General features: G+C 34.8%; 1 protein-coding gene across 21 annotated transcripts in view; it reads left to right on the forward strand.

The window, feature by feature from the left end:
- Nucleotides 1–10856, forward strand: part of SOX6 (SRY-box transcription factor 6) — a 620530-nt gene that overhangs the window by 179671 nt on the left and 430003 nt on the right. The gene's annotated exons all lie outside the window — the stretch shown is intronic.

A 10856-nucleotide genomic window follows, 5' to 3' on the forward strand; every position in this document is an offset into this window, starting at 1 on the left:
TCTATGTAAATCTTTGCTGGCATTTGTAATTAAAGTCCAAGGCCAAAAGATTATGCTGAAACATTGGTTTTGTTGTTTTTTCTTTTTGGTTGTTGGTGTGGAAAAAGGAGATAAAAAAGAGAATTTAATTAAAATGTTTTAGGGTTAAAGGAGGGGATTTGTAGGTGTCTCTTTGTGGTCACAGAAAGTGCCATTATTATAATATTGTACCTTACATTTTTATTTTTTACTCCTTATATTTTTAAATGAGCTTTTTCATATATTATCTTATACATTTCTTATATTAACCCTGTGAGATAGTTAAAGCGGGGGTCTTATTATCTTCATTTTGTAACTAGGAAAACTGGGAACAGCAATCAGACAGAAGCCAGGACTGACTTAAAAAAAAAATTCCTAGGCATAGCTTTGTAGACAAGACTAATATTCACTCTACTTCTGCCCCTCCAAAAAAGATTGGAGGGTATAATTAGGTTCTTTTAAAGACCAGGATGATTAGGTGGATGTCCTTTGTAGGTTTTCTAGACTTAAACATTTTATTTTTTCTAATTTCCTAAAGTTGCAACGTAGTTAACCATCTCCAGCAAACAGAACTGAGATGGTTAAATGCATATAGTTAATAGATACACTGCAAAGCCTATTCTAAGTTAAGGCTTATCGGGTGAAGTTTAATGGGCCCAGCCCTTGCCTGATATCTTAGAGCTCCAAGAATAAGGAGAAATAGCCGTGAATTTATAAGAATGAAATATCATAAAATTTGGAGTAAATAAACTGTAGCTTAAATAAAAACGTGATAAATCAAGCAGCGGGTACAAGCCCCTTGGATGGAAACCCAAGTCACATGGACTGAGGATGGACACCTTTTGGTACTCATTTAAAATACTGTTTTTAAAAGAACAAATGGAAGGCAGTGTGTATGTTGTATATATACATGTGTGCAGGCAAATGGAGGGGTATTTCTTTGAGAACAAAGAAATGCCAGGAGGTATTTGTAGTGATTAGCCAAGAAGGCTGTTTGCTGCATTTAAGGTAAAAACCAAATCTTGTATTTTTCAATTGGACAAATATCCTGGTTACAGAGAAATTCAATTTTTCACTCTTTCTGGGCCAGTAAGCACTAGATCCCCTTAGGTTAAAAGAAACAGGCATATTGACTCTGAAGAATAGAAGTCTTATGAGAATCTGATATCTATCCTTAGATGGCTAAATTGCTGCTATAGGGAAAGAGTGTGAACTGTGGAGGGCCAAACCCAAGTTAGCAGGTGAAAGTCACAGGGAGCCAGAATCACAGGAACAGCAGAAGAAACATTTTGTAACAGCTATAGTTGTCCAAAAATGGAATGAACTTCTTTGTGGATGTAGTGAAGGCCTTGTTACTAGGAGGAATTAGGGAGGAAGATTAAAGTGTTGGGTTATAACAAGTTGTTTCAGTCTTGAAGTTTATAAGAAGATATCCTCTATGTGTTAACTGTTAAGACAAGTATGTGAGTCAACATAACAAAGATATAGTCTTATGTGAAGACAAGGATCAATGTCATGAAGGCCAGGTTTACTTTCTGGGTTGCTCAGCCATACTTACTCTAGTATGTCAGTTAAAAAATTGGTGGATTTTTATCTGTAGGTAGCCATTTGATGCCTGGAATTATCCCAGGTAAGACCTTTAGCCTTCACCAGTTATCCCCAAATCTCAGAAGAACTGGTGTAAGAAAATGGAATTGTATTATAAGGGGGAAAAGAGAAATCAGTTAGTTTCTCCACTGGGTCCAGATCCGGAGAAGAAGAATTTAATATGATTTAGGGAGAACAGATTTAAAAATAACACTAGGGCTTCCCTGGTGGCGCAGTGGTTGAGAGTCCGCCTGCCGATGCAGGGGACACGGGTTCGTGCCCTGGCCTGGGAAGATCCCACATGCCGTGGAGCGGCTAGGCCCGTGAGCCATGGCCGCTGAGCCTGCACGTCCGGAGCCTGTGCTCCGCAACGGGAGAGGCCACAACAGTGAGAGGCCCGCGTACCACACACACACACACACACACACACACACACAAAAACAAAAAACAAAAAACAAACCCCACTAAATTCACTTAATTACCTTTAAAGTCTCTTGAGCTGTGGTACACTAATAACATAAATGATCACATTTTTAAGCACCTTAGAGATTTTCTGTTATTTCAGTTTCTTCTTATTCAGGTAATACTTTCATTTCAACAATTAAAAATATTTAAAAATTACAGAATTAATACACAAATACATTCTTGCTGTAGAGTAGTGCGTGGCATATAGCAGGCAATCATTAGATATTACTTGAATGAATAATTATTGAAAAAAAAAACAAAGGGAATTTTCCTTAATGTCTCTCCCCACCCTGAATTCTATTTCTCTCCCCGAACATATTCACTATATTCAATCTGGTTTATATCCTTCCAGACCTCTTTCTATATAATAATATACATATATACACAATTATTTAGAAATAGGCAGTTTTGTTTTGTGTGAGGGTAACACTCTCCCCTTTTACAGATATTGCTTTATATATTACATATCCTTTTTTTTTATTAAGATTCTGACTTAGACCTTTGTCATTTTAAATAGCTTCACTTTATTTTCTTCTACGTAGTATTTTATACTATGTATATATCATTGTTATAATGATAGATATCTAGGTTAGTTACAATTTAAGTATTCTTAGTTGAAATTTTAGGTATTTAAAACTTAGGGGATGGCAAAATGTGACTGTATTCTTTTAAAATACATAAAATGGGCATAGGAAGTTTCTACCTGATGGGATTATGAGAATTAGGGACACTGAAAGCAAAAGATTAGAATGTGTAGAGGCATAGAAGAGTGAAAAAGCATGATATCCTTTACTCCTTCATTAAGGCAACCCAAGAAGTCAGAGGATAATTGGTAGTGAGAAAAGGCTACTTTTATCCATTTAAAAATTGAGTGGGGATAATGACTATAAACTCTGGACAATACACAAAAAACAACTATCTGAAGATACTGGAGACCAATCCAAAGCAGGCTAAATCTTGAGAGGAGATGACATTTGGAGGAAGGGATACTAGGTAAGTTTGTCATTTTCAAGGTTTCCAGTATGAGGGCAGGCCTCAGTTTATAGAACTCCAGTAGAAGAATCAGCAGTCTTTCTGGTCTGGAGAACCAGGAGAGCAGACTTTGGGGCAACCACAACTCCTGGGAAGTGAGGAGGTAATCCTCTAAAAGAAAGAGTCACAGAAAGTGAGTCCCAAATTCTATGTGTAAACTTTGCTCCAGTCTCTGACTGATCCCCAAACTATGCATGCTCAGAACAGGCTTTAAGCAGCCCACATAAGGCTAAAAGAACTAAACAGATATTTGAGCTGCTGCCCACTGCAGGTGAGACATAATATGCAGTTTGAGCCTAAACAAGTAAGCATTTTGCTAAAACAAACAAACAAAAAAATGATACTCTTTAGAGCACTATAAAAGAATCCAGAGTCTCCATGACATAATGGTCATGATGTCTGAGATATAACCCCAAATTACTCAACAAATGAAGAATCAGGCAAATGTGAAAAAATAGGGTATTTCAGCAGAGAGATAGAAATTACCAAAAGAACCAAATAAGAAATAAGAAAATAACTTGATGGGCAAGTCAGTAGAATAAAGATAACAGAGGAAAAAGCCAGTGAAATTGAATCAATATAAATGATCTGATTTAAAGAACACAGAGAGAAAAAAAATTAGAAAAGAAATGAATATAACATTAGGGATATGTAAAACATTATTAAAAGTTCTAACATATATAAGTCCCAGAAAAGAAGGAGAGTGATATTATGGCAGAAAATAGTACTTGAAGAAATAGTGGTTCCAAATTTCCCAAATTTAGTGAAAGATATAAATTTACAGATTTAAGAAGTTCCGTGAACTTCAAGTAGGATAATTGCAAAGAAAAATACACCTAGGCACATTAAAATAAACTACTGAAAGCAAGAAAAATGTATAGGTAAAAGTTTTTGGTAAAGACCAAGAAAAAAGAGAACATAACTTACCAATATCGGGAATGAAAGAGGAATTCTCAGCGAAGAATTAATAGAGATTAAACAGATGATAGGGAATGTTATGAAGATCTTATGCCAAAAAATCATACAGGCATATTTTGGAGATATTGTACATTCAGTTCCAGACCACTGCAATAAAGTGAATATTGCAATAGTCACACAAATTTTTTGGTTTCCCAGTGCATATAAAAGTTATGTTTACCCTATAGTGTAGTCTATTAAGTGTGCAATAGCATTAAAAATACTTTATTGCTAAAAAAAATGCTAATCATCATCTGACAATGCAGGGTTGCCTCAAAACATCAATTTGTAGAAAACACAATATCTGCAAAATGTGATAAAGCAAAGTGCAATATAATGAGGTATACTTGTACTACTTAGAAGAAATGGATAAATTCCTTGAAAAATACAGTTTACTAAAATTGATACAAGATGAAACAGAAAACGTAAATAGCACTTCATTTATAAAAGACGTGGAATTTTTAAATTAAATAAAACTTTTAATAAAGAAAACTATGGGTCCAAACGGTTTCACTGGTGAATTCTACCAAATATTTAAGAAATAACTCAATCATGAAATTGAGTTATTTGTAGTGAGGTGGATGGATCTAGAGTCTGTCATACAGAGTGAATTAAGTCAGAAAGAGAAAAACAAATACCGTATGCTAACACATATATATGGCATCTAAAAAAAAAATGGTCATGAAGAAGCTAGGGGCAAGATGGGAATAAAGACGCAGACCTATTAGAGAATGGACTTGAGGACACGGGGAGGGGGAAGGGTAATCTGGGAAAAAGTGAGAGAAAAGCATTTAATGTTTGTAGATTTTTTTGATGATGGCCATTCTGACTGGTGTGAGGTGATACCTCATTTTAGTTTTCATTTGCATTTCTATAATGATTAGTGATGTTGAGCATTCGTTCATGTGTTTGTTGGTAATCTGTATATCTTCTTTGGAGAAATGCCTATTTAGGTCTTCTACCCATTTTTGGATTGGTTGTTTTGTTTTTTCATATTGAGCTGCATGAGCTGCTTGTATATTTTGTCTTGATTATTGTAGCTTTGTAGTATAGTCTGAAGTTCAGGAGCCTGATTCCTCCAGCTCCGTTTTTCTTTCTCAAGATTGCTTTGGCTATTCAGGGTCTTTTGTGTTTCCATAAAAATTGTGAAATTTTTTGTTCTAGTTCTGTGAAAAATGCCATTGGTAGTTTGGTAGGGATTGCATTGAATCTGTAGGTTGCTTTGGGTAGTATATTCATTTTCACAATGTTGATTCTTCCAATCCAAGAACATGGATTGGAAGAATCAACATTCTTTATATAAAATATAAAATATTTTATATCTCTCCATCTGTTTGTATCATGTTTAATTTCTTTCATCAGTGTCTTATAGTTTTCTGCATACAGGTCTTTTGTCTCCTTCAGTAGTTTTATTCCTAGGTATTTTATTCTTTTTGTTGCAATGGTAAATGGGAGTGTTTCCTTAATTTCTCTTTCAGAATTTTCATCATTAGTGTATAGGACTGCAATAGATTTCTGATCATTAACTTTGTATCCTGCAACTTTACCAAATTTATTGATTAGCTCTAGTTGTTTTCTGGTAGAGTCTTTAGGATTCTCATTATATAGTATCATGTCATCTGCAAACAGTGACAGCTTCACTTCTTCTTTTCCGATTTGGATTCCTTTTATTTCTTTTTCTTCTCTGATTGCTGTGGCTAAAACCTCCAAAACTCTGTTGAATAATAGTGGTGAGAGTGGGCAATCTTATCTTGTTCCTGACCTTAGTGGAAATGATTTCAGTTTTTGAGAATGATGTTGGCTGTTGGTTTTTCATATATGGCCTTTATTATGTTGAGGTAAGCTCCCTCTGTGCCTAGTTTCTGGAGGATTTTTGTCATAAATGGTTGTTGAATTTTGTCAAAAGCTTTTTCTGCATCTATTGAGATGATCATATGGTTTTTATCCTTCAATTTGTTAATATGGTTTATCACATTGATTGATTTGCATATATTGAAGAATCCTTGCATTCCTGGGATAAACCCCACTTGATCATGGTGTATGATCCTTTCAGTGTGCTGTTGAATTCTGTTTGCTAGTATTTTGTTGAGGATTTTTGCATCTGTGTTCATCAGTGATATTGGATTGTAGTTTTGTTTCTTTGTGACATTTTTTTTTGGTTTTGGTGTCAGGGTGATGGTGGTCTTGTAGAATGAGTTTGGGAGTGTTCCTCCCTCTGCTATAGTTTGGAAGAGTTTGAGAAGGATAGGTGTTAGCTCTTCTCTAAATGTTTGATGGCATTTGCCTGTGAAGCCATCTGGTCCTGGGCTTTTGTTTGGTGGACGATTTTTAATCACAGCCTCAATTTCAGTGCTTGTGATTGGTCTGTTTATATTTTCTCTTTTTTCCTGGTTCAGTCTTGGAAGGTTGTGCTTTTCTAAGAACTTGTCCATTTCTTCCAGGTTGTCCATTTTATTGGCATATAGTTGCTTGTAGCAATCTCTTGTGATCGTTTGTATTTCTGCAGTGTCAGTTGTTACTTCTCCTTTTTCATTTCTAATTCTATTGATTTCAGTCTTCTTCCTTTTTTTCTTGATGAGTCTGGCTAATGGTTTATCAATTTTGTTTACCTTCTTAAAGAACCAGCTTTTAGTTTTTTGATCTTTGCTATTGTTTCCTTCATTTCTTTTTCATTTATTTCTGATCTGATCTTTATTATTTCTTTCCTTCTGCCAACTTTGTGTGTTTTTTGTTCTTCTTTCTCTATTGCTTTAGGTGTAAGATTAGGTTGTTTATTTCAGATGTTTCTTGTTCCTTAAGGTAGGATTGTATTGCTATAAACTTCCCTCCTAGAACTGCTTTTGCTGCATCCCATAGGTTTTGGGTCATCGTGTTTTCATTGTCATTTGTTTCTAGGTATTTTTTCATTTCCTCTTTCCTTTCTTCAGTGATCTCTTGGTTATTAAGTAGTGTATTGTTTAGCCTCCATGTGTTTGTCTTTTTTACAGATTTTTTCCTGTAATTGATATCTAGAGTCATAGTGTTGTGGTTAGAAATGATACTTGATACGATTTCAGTTTTCTTAAATTTACCAAAGCTTCTGTTGTGATCCACGATATGATCTATCCTGGAGAATGTTCCATGAGCACTTGAGAAGAAAGTGTATTCTGTTGTTTTTGGATGGAATGTCCTATAAATATCAGTTAAGTCCATCTTGTTTAATGTATCATGTAAGCTTGTGTTTCCTTATTTATTTTCATTTTGGATGATCTGTCCTCTTTCTGTTTTTTAAGAATAACTTTTCAAGTCAAATATTATGATAGCACAATCACTTTTGACATTGTGGTACCATTTTTGCAGAGGACATTTTCTAAGGACTTTGCCTAATCTTTTTATATTCAAATCATTCTCTTTTGAATAATCTACCATGTCAACTATCATTCTTGCCAGTTTTTGTTTCTTCAGTTTCTATCTTGGCTAACTGCAAATTCTTGATTTGTGAATAATCTGAGCTGGTCTTCAGCACTATGTATCTCACAAGTTCCTGCTTCTTTTACAGGATTTGCAATTTCACTTTGAATTCATTTTACATTTTTATTTTGAATATTATTTACAATATTCTACAATGCAATATCCATCAGTCAGCTTAACTTGAGTCTCAATCTTGACTGAAAAAAATTATCTGGCAATTTTTAAAAGTATTCCTATTCTTAGCCTGCACTTCAATCGATTAAATCAGTCTTTGGGAATGGGACCCAGGCATCAATATTTTTTGAAGGCTCCATGTCACTACAATATGCAGACAAGTTGGAGGTCACTGGGCAGTGATTATCAAAGATACAAAGAAATTTATCTAAATGGGTGAGATACAGTTAAATTAATCTGTGAGAGATGTTTGAGTGAAGACTAATTTTTAAAAATGTTAAGTTCTTTAGTGAATATTTTTACATTTTGATGCCTTTCACTTCCTATGTAATTTTGGAGACTCACATAATGAATTTTGAATAATAACAGTATCTTCTATATCCAATGAATGTCAAGTATGTATGAGCTAGGAATACAGCAGTGAACTAAAATGTATGTTGTCCCTTTTCTTGAAGAGTTTACAGTCCAAAAAAGAGGAAGACATTAAATAAATATTTAATTATAAGATAATAAATACTGTGAAGGGAAAGGGAGACCTAACCTGGGCTTGGGATCAAGGATGGTGACTCTGCATTAGTGATCTTAAAGCTGAGGTATAAAAGATGAGATGAGTAAGAGATAATTTGGTGAAGAGGAGATGTAAGAGGGAACAGAGTTTTTGGAAGGCCATAAATTGGGAAGAAGCTTGCAAGCTCTAGAAACAGAAATCAGGTAAAGATGACTAAGAACAATCAACAGAGAATAGAGAAGGTCTAAGTTGCTGTGTGTGTGTGTGTGTGTGTGTGTGTGTGTGTGTGTGAAGATGAGATTAGAAAGATGGTTTGGAATCTGATACAATCTGTAGGTTGTGAGGAAGTAACAAAGGTTTTTAAGCAGGATATTGACATGATCAGATTTTATGTTTTAGGACCACAATTCAGGTAGCAAAAAAAAAAAAGATTTCCCAATGTGGTGTCCTCAATTATTAAGGTAGTGTGGATTTCTCCTCCAACTCTCAATATTCTCCCATTCCCCAAGCTAAATGCAAAACCACATGTAGGAGGGAAAAAAAAAACTCCGCTAGCATTCCTCAAGAGCCATATGTATACCAATACAAGCAGAGTATTCCTGTGAGTTTTTGAATTTGCCAAAGACAGCTTTGAAATAAGTCCAGGAGCTTGAGAGCCATATTCAAGGGATTGACCCCAGAGAACAGTATGGCTCCAGCAGCCACAGATCTCTGAAGGTACTAAAGTGGCCTGAGGCAATTAATTTGATAGCAACAAACATGAAACTGTCCTTTTAGTTTGAATGACTATTAGCTAGTAGGAAGTGGGAGAGAAAAAAATGAAAATTTTAATTAAATAATGTTTTACATGTTTTTTTCCTTTGGACTCAGTTCAGTCACAAATGATATAGCAGTTGCCTAGGATTTCCACACATTAATTAATTCAAAAGAGCAGAAAATGAATGAGAACTAGAAACTTATGTATTATGCCCTTTCCTTTAAGCACCAGGAAAAACTCGGTGTCTCTTGTGATCATAGGAGTTTGCATTTCTAAGACTTGGCTGTATCCAATTTAAAAATGGATTAAAATATGCTCCCACACATATTAATAAAGGAAAGATATTTGTTTTATTTTTCTTTACCTGTTTATTGAAAGTAAACAATGATGGAAATAGTTAATATTTATTTGTACATTTAAGTGATGGAAAGAAGACGTGAAAGCAATGACACTACTAAGAGTAAAATCACATCTAAAGAACATTTTTGTTTTCCAAAGATAAAATGCCCTTAACAAAACAAAAATTTACAGGCATGATTTAGACTTACCCTCATTTTATTACAAAATATAAATATCTCTGATATTAATGGTGTCCATTGCCTTTAGGCCACTGACAATTGGAGTCCAAGAAAAGAAACGAAATCGTCACAGCACTATCAGCTAAAGAGCCAATTATAATAGATCTGGAGATAGCAAGTTTTACAGGAAATTATGCAAAAGGGGAATTGAATATTAATTGTAATTGGGAAGCACAAAATCTAAATTCTGGTTCTGACTATGCCACAGATTAACTGTGTGACTGTGTTTCATTTAGTCCATCTCAAATCTGTACTCGCACTGTACTATTAATACTACTGATAATAATAACCAATATTGAAAGTAATTGAGAGTTTTCAGTGTCCCAGTACTTTGTGCCTGTTTATTCTTCTGCCTTTCTCTCTTTTAAAATTGAAGCTCTAGTTAGTGAAGAAACAGGAAAATGATTTATATTTCTGGGAAGAAGCACTTTTTCTAAATGAAAAAGTCCTCTGAAATCTGCTGTATGTGCTGCTGTCTGGCATGTTTGCTAATTCTACATGGTATTCAGTGGGACAGTTCCAAAGAGAGATACACATACTAGATCAGAAAGAAAAAAAATTGCTGTAGGTTCATTTCTGATGTGTTAATTTTCTTTTTATGCTGCCACCTTTTCTTTCTTTTTCAACTGTGCAGAGTCAGTGATTGCTCAGTAATAGCTAAATTGCTTAAAGCATTCTTTTATTTTAGAAGGTAAAGTGCATTTCACTTATGACTGTGCTGCTTGAAATTTTGTCCATTTTATCAGTTTATTTTGCTGTTTCCCTAGAGTTTTTTAGACATTTTTTACCCTAAAAATGAGGGTGTGTCAGAATTGTTGCAAGCAAAGATAGAGGTAATCATATGTGGTTCCTGTTATAAGCTTTGTGTTGATACTGACTGCTATTTAAAATGGAACCTCTAAGATGAATCTACTTCTAGCAGTTTTTGCTTTTTCAAGTTAATTTATTGTGCAACATGTAATCAATTTTTTCGTAATAATTACATTTTTGTTATACCTTTATTGTTCAAGGATCGATTTGGCTATTTGAACAAGGAACTCAACACAGAATGAGTTAATCCCTCTAATACACATTCATGTGTTTCTTAAATTTCTAAAGACTGCCCCTTTAAGCACCAACATTATTTTTATACGTTTCCTATACATTCTGATTTCCTAAATACTTTGTTGTTTAGAAATATTTTAAAAAAATGAAGGGCTTCGCTGGTGGCGCAGTGGTCGAGAGTCCACCTGCCGATGCAGGGCACACGGGTTCGTGCCCCCGGTCCGGGAAGATCCCACATGCCATGGAGCGGCTGGGCCCGTGAGCCATGGCCGCTGAGCCTGCGCGT

The sequence above is a fragment of the Delphinapterus leucas genome, chromosome 7 (assembly GCF_059928025.1).
Source record: "Delphinapterus leucas isolate spDelLeu-1000000601 "Yukka" chromosome 7, BTC_Dleu_Yukka2, whole genome shotgun sequence".
NCBI classification, from domain to species: Eukaryota; Metazoa; Chordata; class Mammalia; order Artiodactyla; family Monodontidae; genus Delphinapterus; species Delphinapterus leucas.